Source organism: Sminthopsis crassicaudata, chromosome 6 (genome assembly GCF_048593235.1).
Source record: "Sminthopsis crassicaudata isolate SCR6 chromosome 6, ASM4859323v1, whole genome shotgun sequence".
Taxonomy (NCBI): Eukaryota; Metazoa; Chordata; class Mammalia; order Dasyuromorphia; family Dasyuridae; genus Sminthopsis; species Sminthopsis crassicaudata.
In genome coordinates this window covers 28,277,875-28,289,694 of record NC_133622.1, presented here as the reverse complement: position 1 = coordinate 28,289,694, position 11,820 = coordinate 28,277,875, and positions in this window count along the sequence as shown.

Genomic DNA, 11,820 nt, shown 5'->3' with positions numbered 1-11,820 from the left:
TGATTAATAAGTGCTTATTGATTGTATAAGCACTTAGTAATATAAAATGCATTCTTCTAAGTGCTAGGAGAGCACAATAAATAATAATGTTTGCTTTATGTTAATAATATATGTGGTGATATAGTACATATTTTAAAAGCTACATGATATTAGCTTAAGCACCTTGCATGCATTATTTCACTTGCTCCCTACAATAATTTTATAAATGTAATTATCCTATTATCCCCCCTTTGTAGATGAGGAAGCTGAAATTGAGAAAGTGGCTCAGAGTGCCACTGCTCGTAGATATCTGAGACAGAACTGAATCTCAGTTGACTCTATCAAGACAAATGAGATAAACCCTCAAGGAGCTTCCAATTAATTGTATTTACAAATAAATCATCATTATCATAATAGCTAATATTTATACAGAACAATAAAGTTTGCAAAGGGCTTTATATGTTATCTCATTTGATTCTCACAGCAACTCTGAAAATAGGTGCTTATTATTCTCATTTTACAAATGAGGAAACTAAGGCAGAGATTAAGTGACTTAATCTGGGCTCACATAGCTAGTAAGTGTTTGAAGTAGGATTTGAATTAAGGTCATCCAGATACCTAATGGCCTTTTTAAATACAGTCTAGTGTGTAATACAAATTAGACCATCAAAATTCTATGATATCAAAAGGAGTGATGATTGTAGCTGAGAGAGCTTCGTGGAAGAGATGATCTTTGATTTGGGTCTTAAAGAAAGGGATGGATTTTTAATAGAAAGATATAGGAGAAGAGCATCATAGATATGGGACCTGCATGGCTTTGCCTCAGTCAAATTGAGCTAAAGTTAAAGGCCTTAGCTTAAAAAGGCCAAAGTCTCCTATTCATCCTGACCTATGTCTTGCCACTGGATCCAGATGGTCTGGAAGAGAAATTGAGGCTGGCAACTTTGCACATCCCTCTCTCACTTCAATCAAATTCACTTGCAAAACATAATATCATCTTCCTGATATCATGATTCTCTTTGAGAACACAGGACAAACAGTAACAGGAAAGAACTGAGGGGTTTGAGGGACGAATAGTAATTCAATTTCCCTATGGCATAGAGTGTGTAAAAAGTGGTAATATAAGAAAAGTAAGAGCCAGGTAATGAAGGCTCCTGGGATGCCTGGCTATGAAGTTTTGCCTTTATTTGATAAGTGTATAAGAAACCTCTGGTATTTTTTATATTATTAATATTATATAATATATATTAGTAATTTATATTAGTAATATATTATTACTATATAACCAATATATTAACAATATTAATATAATATAATAATTATTAATATATGATTATATAATATATTATATTATTAATGGCTAAAAAGAATAGCCTATATAGCATAAATTGAAGAATGAGAGACTGGTGGAAGAATGACCAAGAAGGAGATACTGGTAGATAAGAAATAGGGAGAAATCATGACTTCAGGGGGCTGAAAAGGAAGCACATCTACTACCTTTTAGCAGAGAGAGTGTGAATTCCAGGCAATGGAGTAAACATTTTAAAATATGAACACTGCTTCATTTTGTTTAGCTATACTTTTCTGGTTGCTAAGGAATATGAGGAGAGTCATCTGAAGTTGACAATGACGGTTTAAAAAAGATTATCCACAAAACATTAAAAAAAGGAATTGAGAACTGAACAAAGATGAGATGGCAAATGATAACATGGAGAAATTGTAATCAACCAAGCAACTAATATGTCAGTAGCACTGCCTACCGAAGGGAAAATAAAACTGCCCTGAATGTTTCTTATGGTCTAGTTAGAGCAATAAGACATATGCATAAGATACAAAGAGATTATACGTGGTATTGGTATGTCCAATGCAATTTCCCTTCTGCATGTTTGTATCACATAATCTCAGAAAAGGAAGCCATCATAAATTTTAAAAAATGAACCAAAATTTATCAGTCTTTTTTTTTCATTTTAGATAGTATATGAATGGATTATTATAATTATCTCTTACATATCATGGAATTTAGGGGTGCAATGCCCTCACTAATCTGGAAAATGTAAGTAAATTTTTGGCCCTTTCTTTGTACCAGATAAGAAGTCTAAATTATCATGGCATTGAAAGATAAAATATGTTGATATACAATACTATACGTATATTCTATGCATTTCTGAGTTTCTCATTTTTTTCCTTTGTTGTCTGCTGGCTTTTGTGGTCATCTGTGGCTTTCACAAAACTCTCCAGAAATTCTTGCAATATATCGAAACCTCAACAGGGAAAGTCACGATGTAGAAGGGATAACTGGATATATAAAAATTAAAGATATCTGTGCTCTGTCCCAATATTAGCATCTGGATAGAACTTCAAGTCAGAAAGTCCTTATTAAGCCCTTCTATGTGTGTGGCACTATTTTGAGCACTGAATACACAAAGAAAGGCAAAAACAAAGTCTTTGCTCTCAAGGAGGAAAGAAAACATGAAAACAACTATTTACGTGTGAGATGTACAGAGGTTAAATTAGAGGTACTTTTAGAGGGAAGACACAAATACTGGGGGACTGGGAAAGGGACAAAACTAGTCATTTTGGTAATGGGTATTATTGAGACTAGGTTGGATGAGTTTCATGTCTACAATATGATTCTAGAAGGTTATATGTAATCCAAAAAAGAATAAAACAGACAAAAAGTCTGGAATTGCATGATGTGTTAGGATTTATTCATTCATGCAAGAAAGTCCAGTTTTCAAAGGGGGAAAGCATGCCAGAGGGCATGTGGTGGAAGAGCAGTGGAAAGAAAAGAGAAGACTTAAGGGTAAATGAAAGTTGTTTTTGAGTGTTTAAAGGACTGTAATTTGGAAGAGGAATTAAACATGTTTACCTTGACACCAGACAGCAAAACTCAGAGGAAAGGATAAAAATTGTGAAACAGATATTTAGGCTTCATGTAAGGAAAAAAAAACTCCTAAACATCTGACTTACCCAAAGTCGAATGATGTGCTTTTTTTGTACAAAGGATGAGTGACCACTTTTTTTTTTTTTTTGGATAAATTCTTTTTTTTTTTTATTAAAGTTTTTTATTTTCAAACCATGCATGGATAATTTTCCAACATTAATCCTTGCAATTTTCCCTCCCCCTCCCCTAGATGGCAAGTAATCCAATATATTTTAACATGATTTTAAACATCAAATATATGCTAAATCCAATATATGCATACATATTTATATAATTATCTTGATGCACAAGAAAAATCAACTCAAACAGGAAAAAAAAGTGAGAAAGAAAATAAAATGCAAGCAAACAACAACAAAAAGAGTGAAAATGCTATGTTGTTGATCCACCCTCAGTTCTCACACTTCTCTCTCTGGGTGTAGATGGCTCTCTTCATCCAAGATCACTGGAACTGGTCTGAATCATCTCATTGTTGAAGAGAGCCATGGAGTGACCACTTCTTGAGAATAGGAGATATAGATTGCAGAAGTTATCTAGTTTAGCTCCCTTATTTTTATTTTTATTTTTTTCTGAGGCTGGGGTTAAGTGACTTGCCCAGAGTCACACAGCTATCAAGTGTTAAGTGTCTGAGATCAGATTTGAACTTGGGTCCTTCTGAATTCAGGGCTGGTGCTCTATCCACTGCACCACCTAGCTGCCTTATGCTTCCTTATTTTTAAAGATGAGTAAAGTTAAATGTAAGAAGTTGTGACTTGTAGAAATTTACATAAGTAGGAAGTGTCAGAACCAGGGTTTTTGTTCAAGTCTTCTAATATCAAATTCAACAACAATTTTGTTGTAGCACACAGCCTTGCTAAGAGCTATAGATTTTGAAAAGGGTATTCTTATATAAGTTGGAATAGCTGTCCTTTGAGGTTCCTGTTATTCTGTGATTCTTTTATTCAGATTAAGGATTTCTAGTTCTTTCAAATGAGTTAACACTAACCTGATCTCTTTCTCTTTTCTGGATTCACTCCAACTTATCTATTCTTGATAAAAAGTGTCACTCAGAAATGAATACAGTATTCCAGAGGTAGTCTGATCAGAGCAGAAGATAGTAAAAGTATGCTTTTCCCCTTTCTAGATGCCATGTCTCTTGATGAAGATTAGGATAAATACAGGGTTTTTTTGGTTGCTGTGTCATATAGCTGACTTCTATTGACTTTGGATTCAGATAAAAGTTCCAGAACCTTACCTTTCTTATTTAAAAAAAATATCTTTTTGCTTTTATACCTCTTCTATTTTCCCCAATATCCTTTTCCTTCCTTCCAACCTGAAAACCATCCCAGATAACAAAGAATTCCAGATTTCTTCACCAAAACCAATTAATTATCTAGCTATGGTTCCCCTACCTTTTAGTTGTGAAGTTGACCTTTTAAAACCCATGGAGGACTTTATATATGTCTAAAATTGTATTCAATTTAATTTGGCTTGCAGAGATTCTGAACTGAAATTCATTGGGTTAACTATTCCTTTCAAGTTGATGCTAGCTGCAGATGTGACAAGCATGCTATCTACATGTTCCCTCCAACTAGTTATCAACACATAAATGACACTAATCTTTGGATCTAGTCAATTGACTCAACTGTACTGTTACCTAGCTTTCACCTCTCCATCTTGTTCACAAGGATAAGCGAGAGACTCTTATTTCTTACAAAATAATTTCAACTACTACCTCTTTCCAAAATGACTCATAACTGTCTTTGTGCATTAATGTACACTATTAACAACCAGTAGGAGAATATTTACATGAAATCCAGATAGAGTATGTCTACAATATTCTCTGATCACTAGTTACCCTACCACAAAAAGTAATAAGATTGATCTGGCATGAGTAGGAGTGAAGTGAAGCTGATTGGTTAAGGCTTTCCTGAAAAAATGGCTTCCGAAAAGCAGAGCTCAGGATCAAGAAATGGGTAAGAAATGGGAAGGATAGAAGTTTTTCTAGGATAATAAGACAGTAGGTTTCTCTTGACTCTTGAATTTACATTTCAAAATTCTCACTGAACTCTGATCTTCCATCAGAAGTTCTATTAGTCTTCTATTCCATAAAGTTCATTTTCCCCCTGTAAGATTAAATTAAAATTAAATCCCCCTATAGTCTTTGCCTTTTGGGATATTATATTCCAAGCTCTCTCCTTCACAGTACAAGGCCTTATCTGATACGATAATGGATCTTTGGTAGCTTCTTTCAGGATGCGTATGGAATTTTTTCTTTGATCTGAAAGCTCTGGCTTTTGGCATTCTAGGATTTTTCTTTTTGGAGTTTCTTTCAAGAGGTGATTGATAGATTGCTTTTTCTATATTCACTTTGACTTTTAGTTCTAATAGACCTGAGCAGTTTTTATTTGTGTTTTCTCAAAATACAGCATCGTCTTTATTTTTAATCATGCCTTTCAGTGAGTTCAATAATTCTTTAATTCCTTTTTATCAACCTTTTTTTTTAGGTAAGTTTTTTTTATATTTTATTCTATTTTTTCATTATTTTGATTTTGTTCTAATTTTTCTGAATGGCCCATAGAGTTACTGATAATGATCACCAGTATTTATTCTCCTTCTAATTCCTTCCTTATGGATTTAAATTTTTTTAAAAAAATCTATTACTTTATTTCTTTGAGATACTCATATATCTTTCAGAAAACCTATTTTTTTCCATTCAGTCTCTTATTGCAGTTTTTATAGAATTAATTTCTTTTTCCAACTTGGATTTTTAGAACTCTCTATGATGTTTTAAAATATTGGCTTTTGTCTTTTTTAGCTTACTCCAGTTTTTATTGGTTTGCCCCCATTTCTGAAAGCTTCAAAGGTCTCCCATCATGGGTTTGTCAATGCCTTGTAAATGGGGATAACTGATCACCCTGAGGTTTCTGACTCCTCTGGGACTTTAATCTTTCTGTCTCAGACACAGAACTTTGGAAGTCTCTGGTTTGACTGGCAGCTTACTGGCTTATTTGGTTATACAGTTGTTATCTCTGCTTTTTCCTCTTATTACCTGTAGGCTTCTGGCTAACTTATTGTGAAGTTCTGGGGGGAAATAAGTCACTTACTATAGTTTCTAATTGGATTTATCCATTCTCATTCAGTCTAGTGTAAATTTCTCAGTGATTTATCTCCATTCAGGCAGCCATCTTGGCTGGGAGGAACTATTTGCATTCTGAAACATCTTTCAAAGATTACCCCCTGGTGACTCACTAATCATATCTGCCAGTTCTTTCAGTGCTCTTGGTTGTAATTAGTCTGGGTTTAGTGACTTGAACTCACCACTTCCTCATTGATTTTCTGTGCTGCCTTTGTCCAAGAGATTTTGTGTCCTTGGTCTATGGTACATTCCTTAGAGATGGGAACTCAGTCTTCTGTAATGACCTTAGATACAATTCTGTCTTCATTTCTGACCTTCAGTCATAAGCAAGCATTCCTTGGGTGTGTTTGGATGCAGCTCTTCCTTTTGTTTCAGTCAAGAGGGTTCATAGATTTGGGCAACAGAAGCAACAATCATAAGCTTCCGGGATAGTGTCCAAACAAAGCAGCTTATTGTCATTGTGACCATCCTCTAAGGCAATAAATTGTGGCAGTCCCAGTGTTTTCTGGGCCTGGTATTTGTAAGGTGTGGTTGTTAAGGTACAGTAGAAACAAAATAAGGAAAATAATGTTCATCACTCGGCTTCTCACTTCAGCAACAGATCTAATCAGGATGGGTTTTAGGAAAAGGAGTACTGCCAAGTGAAGAAGAAAGACCACTGTGGGAATATTCTAGATATTCTTAAAGCTAATACCTGGTGGTAATAGGCATTTATCTATTTAAAAGAAATCCCTATACTTCATTCATTCATTCATTCATTTATTTGTTTGCTTTTTTTGTTGAGGCAATTGGGGTTAAATGACTTGCCCAGGGTCACACAGCTAGGAAGTATTAAGTGTCTGAGACCAGATTTGAACTTAGGTCCTCCTGACTTCAGGGCTGGTGCTCTATACATCGAGCCACCTAGCTGCCCTAGGTAACAGGTATTTATATCAGAAACATGAAGCAGATGCTATAATGTCAGATGTGGGACAGGATGCTGCTTGTTAAGGGAGTACATTAGTGCATGGAGACAGTTATGAGCCATTTTGACCTGGAAAGGGGCAGCATTTGAAATATTTTGGAAGGGATAAGAGGGATTAAGGTTCTGTTGTTTAAATTAAGAAACTGGATAGGTAAATATCTGCTTTGGCTCAGCCATTGATCATCTGGATGAGAAGAGTAAGTGACAAACTCAAGATACTCCAAATGCTGTGGCATTTTCTGAAGAAAATTTACTTGTTTACCTGCTTGGGCATTCTACTCTGAATGTCTCTGACAGAGATCAATAGTTTATGATCATATTTTGGAGAGGATTTCCAAAAATGTTAAGGGTCCAAATACCAATTTATTTTATAAACTATATATCATTCTTAGGCCAGTGGACCATGAAACCAGGGACATCACATAATTATATATTTAGTCACTTAATTCTGCAACAGCATGGTTTTTGATTCCTTCAAAATGACAAGGCTTAGCAAAACTAGATCCTTTTTTAGTTAGTCTGAATGCTCCCCAAATATAGGCCCAGCAATATCTGGAGACTCAACAAATAGGGAATAAAGTCATTTTACAAATATCACGTGCAACTAGAATGAGAAAGACAAAAGGATTTATGAAAAATAAAGGCTCTGTGGTTTGAACTTACTAGATCAGACTAATTTCCCAGATTCTCTTGGCTTTTAAATAATATCCCACTATTTCTCAATACATGAATCCTATATATCAGCAAAAAACTGGGCAATTCTCCTCGCTTTCTCTGCTTCAAATCTCAAACCAGTATGTCGTCTTAAATTTCCATGGCAACAGTATGAATGACCCATTCCTTAGTGGGTTAGATATAGAAATGAGTATAAAATGTAAGAGCTTTTGTATTGCAGTCAGAAGTTATGAGAGAGACTTTATTTAATTCAGAGGGATAGAACTTGAAAAGTTTATGACAAAGCCAATATCTTCTTCCTGGTTAGGAGATTTCACCAGAGGTCTGCACTGAGTCACTGATTAATTTTTCCCAGGGTGTGGGGGTATGGAGGGGAAATGGGGGGGAAGAAAAGGAAGGAGTCACAGGAGAGAGTGATACTGTTTGCATGCTGATAGGGAAACAATGGGATCAGCAAGAGATGAATTGCATTTTAGCTGCCCTTACTTTTCCGAAAAGGCAACAGGGAGTTGGGAAGCTTAGAAAGGAAAACCAGTAGCTTCTGCTGAAAGTGGATGATTAGGCTGGTATAACCTTTTGCATGAATTGGATTTGGGAGCTGAGAAAAAGCACCAGAGCCAGTTAGACTTCTGGGTCTGGGAAAAGGAGCAGCTGCATTATCTTGATTGGCCAAATTGAGTGTTTCTCTGCTGGGGGCTCTGTGCACCTCCATTTGCAAAACGGACCATTTTCTCTTTACAAGTCATGCTAACAGATGAACTGTACCTTCTATGTAGTTTATATGAACACATGTTGTTCTTCAGTTGTGTCCAGCTCATCATGACCCCATATGGGGTTTTCTGGCAGAGACACTGGTGTGGTTTGGCATTTCCTTCTCCAGCTCATTTTACAAGTGAGGAAACTGAGGCAAAAAGGGCTAAGTTGTGTGACTTGCCCAAAGTGTCAGAGGCCAGATTTGAACTCAGGAAGATATCTTCTTAACTCAAAACCCAACATTCTATCTACTGCACTACCCAGCTGCCCTATAAAAATACAGCTGTCCAGTGGACATTGGATTTGTTGACTAGATCGTTTGTGATTTTGGAAAGAGCAAATTAAATCAACAGCTGAAAGGCAAACCCATACGAACGGGATTGAGGGTTTATAAGTAATATCATTCATGTATTTGAAATATTGATGTTAATCTTTTCATTATTTTTTCAACTCAAAGAGTATATCGGTGTTCCTTAGTGAAAAGGGCAACTTTAAGTCATTAGTACTTAACAATTCTATCTAAGAAACATAGCATTCTGATTTTATTCAGATAATTATTAAAATTTATAAAATTAACACTTATCATGGAACAGAATATACTTAGGAATGACAATAGATCTAATTGACTTTTTAAGTTCCAAGACATTACCAACATTTTTCTTTATATCTCTACCACCCAGCACAGTGCCTGGAATATAATAAGCATTTGAAAAGTGCTTATGAATGAATTAAATTGGGCCTTGAAGAAAGAGCAGCATTTTGAGCGAAGAATTTTATGCTGGAGATCAGTTTGAGAAAAGGAGGCAATAATGCAGCTGATGTGTCTGTGGAACAAATATAGTTTTCCCTCCATTCTGGTTTATTTAATTTTTCCATTATTCCATTTCGTTCCTTGATGGTTTGCTCAGGCTTGGAAGGCCTTTTCTCCTCAGCTCCTCCTTTTGGAAACCTTAGCTCTCTTCTATCTCAAGCATGCCATCTCTCAAGTCATTTGCTGATTAGAGCTTCCCTCTAGAATAACTTGGTATTGACTCAGTGTCTGTGAACATGCTGTGTTATTCTGAATGTAAATTCCTTAAGGGCAGGGTGTGTCTCACTTTTGTAGAGACAGAGAGACAGAGAAAAAGAGACAAAGAGACACACACACAGAGAGACACAGAGAGAGAGACAGAGAGACAGACAGAGAAAAAGAGACAGAGAGAGAGATAGAGACAAAGAGAGAGAGGAGAGAAAGAGAGAAAAGAAGAGAGAGAGAGAGAGAGAGAGAGAGAGAGAGAGAGAGAGAGAGAGAGAGAGAGAGAGAGAGAGAAGAGAAGAGAAGAGAAGAGAAGAGAAGAGAAGAGAAGAGAAGAGAAGAGAAGAGAAGAGAAGAGAAGAGAAGAGAAGAGAAGAGAAGAGAAGAGAAGAGAAGAGAAGAGAAGGGAGGGGGAGAGAGAGAGAGAGAGAGAGAGAGAGAGAGAAGAGAGAGAGAGAGAGAGAGAGAGAGAGAGAGAGAGAGAGAGAGAGAGAGAGAGAGAGAGAGAGAGAGAGAGAGAGAGAGAGAGAGAGAAAGAAGGGAGGGAGGGAGGGAGGGGGGAAAGAGAGAGAGAGGCAAATTGGTGTTTCAGGAAGACTAATCCCAAAAGATTGGAGCAGGCTAGATTATAGTCTAAGCCCTCACTGGGAGGCTGTTGCTAAATGAGAACTGCCAAGAATGAAGAACAAACAAGAAATGGTTTCTACTCTGAAGACATTTAACATTTTGTTGTCCGTGATGTAGTTGGAATGATAGGCATTTGTGCATTAAGGCAAAATAAGAAATACCGTTTTTATATCTCTCCTTTACAAGCATTTTTTCTCTTACTCCTTTTAAATCCTCATCAACCAATTCCCCTCCTTTCTGGCACTTTTCATTCCTGTGGCTACAAAGGTTTCTACATACTTTTTATCCATATCTAATAATTCATAAAGATACTAAGGAAAAGAAATGAAATATTTGTTGGTCCAAGAGAGACAAGACATCACAAGGAGACAGTCGTGTAAATGTAGAAATAAAGAAACACAAGAACAAAAATAGGGAATTAGATTTTTGAGAGACTGACAAATTCAGAAAGCTCTAAGGATAGATTAAAGAAGGCTAAATGCAAAGGGAGACAATTTCACCTTATTAACAGTTGCCAACTTAACAATAGGTTGTGACTTAAAAATCCATTTGGGAAGCTGGTTTTTTTTTTTTTTTTTTTTTTTTTTTTTTTTTTTTTTTTTTTTAGTTTAGAATACATTTTCATATAGAAAAAATGTTTAAAGTAATTAGCAAGTTTCTAGGCTAGCCAAAAAATTGTGTTTAAACTCTAGGATCACAGGAGCTCAGTTTTAGAGCTAGCAGGTAATGTAATCCACCTTCTGTTGTAATAGCTGTGGAAACTGAGGCCTAGGGAGAAGGGTTTACACAGTATGAGTGATTAAGGCAAATTTGAACCCAGGTTTTGTGATTCCAAAGTTAACACTTGATATTCTACACTGCTTTCTGTAGTAGAGATGTATTTGCAATGAAAAATAGTGAAATGCAGTTGAAAATATACAATATTTCAGCTATTTTGCGGGTTAAGTGAGTTTCTTTGAGACAACCTGGAAACCTGGACACTCCTTTCTCTCTTCTTCTTTTTTTTTTTTTTTTTTTTTTTTTTTTAATAGTTTTTATTTACCAGATATTTGCATGGGCAATTTTACAACATTGACAATTGCCAAACCTTTTGTTCTAATTTTTCCCCTCTTTCTCCCCCCTCAGATGGCAGGTTGACCAATACATGTTAAATATGTTAAAGTATAAATTAAACACAATATACGTATACATGTCCAAACAGTTGTTTTGCTGTACAAAAAGAATCGGACTTTGAAATAGTGTACAATTAGCCTGTAAAGGAAATAAAAAATGCAGGCGGACAAAAATAGAGGGATTGGGAATTCTATGTAGTGCTGGACACTCCTTTCTGTGGGATGATCTATTCCTTGGTGTGTGGAGAGAAAAGATGTTGGCAGTACTAAAACACACCTAACCCTTGCTCTGCTGCTGAGGGAAAGCAAGAGCTGAGGGAACTTGGCTCTTCTCTCATTGATTTCCCTATCATATCTCAGGAAGCTCACTACTTGGCTAACCTTGTCATCCTGGAAGATCTCATTAGCCAGGATATTCAGGCTCATCACTACCATCTGCTTCTCTGACTGGGGTTGGGACCAGGAACTCCATTAAAGGAGAGACGTCAGTTCAATGACTTCTCATTTCTCACCCCACTGTATTACTTTGGGATTTCTTTGAGGAGCAGTCAGTCCACCATTCCCCCATGCTATCTTCTCTTCCCATCTCCCCCACCTCCTGGTTTTGTTTGTTTGTTTGTTTTTAGTGAAGCAATT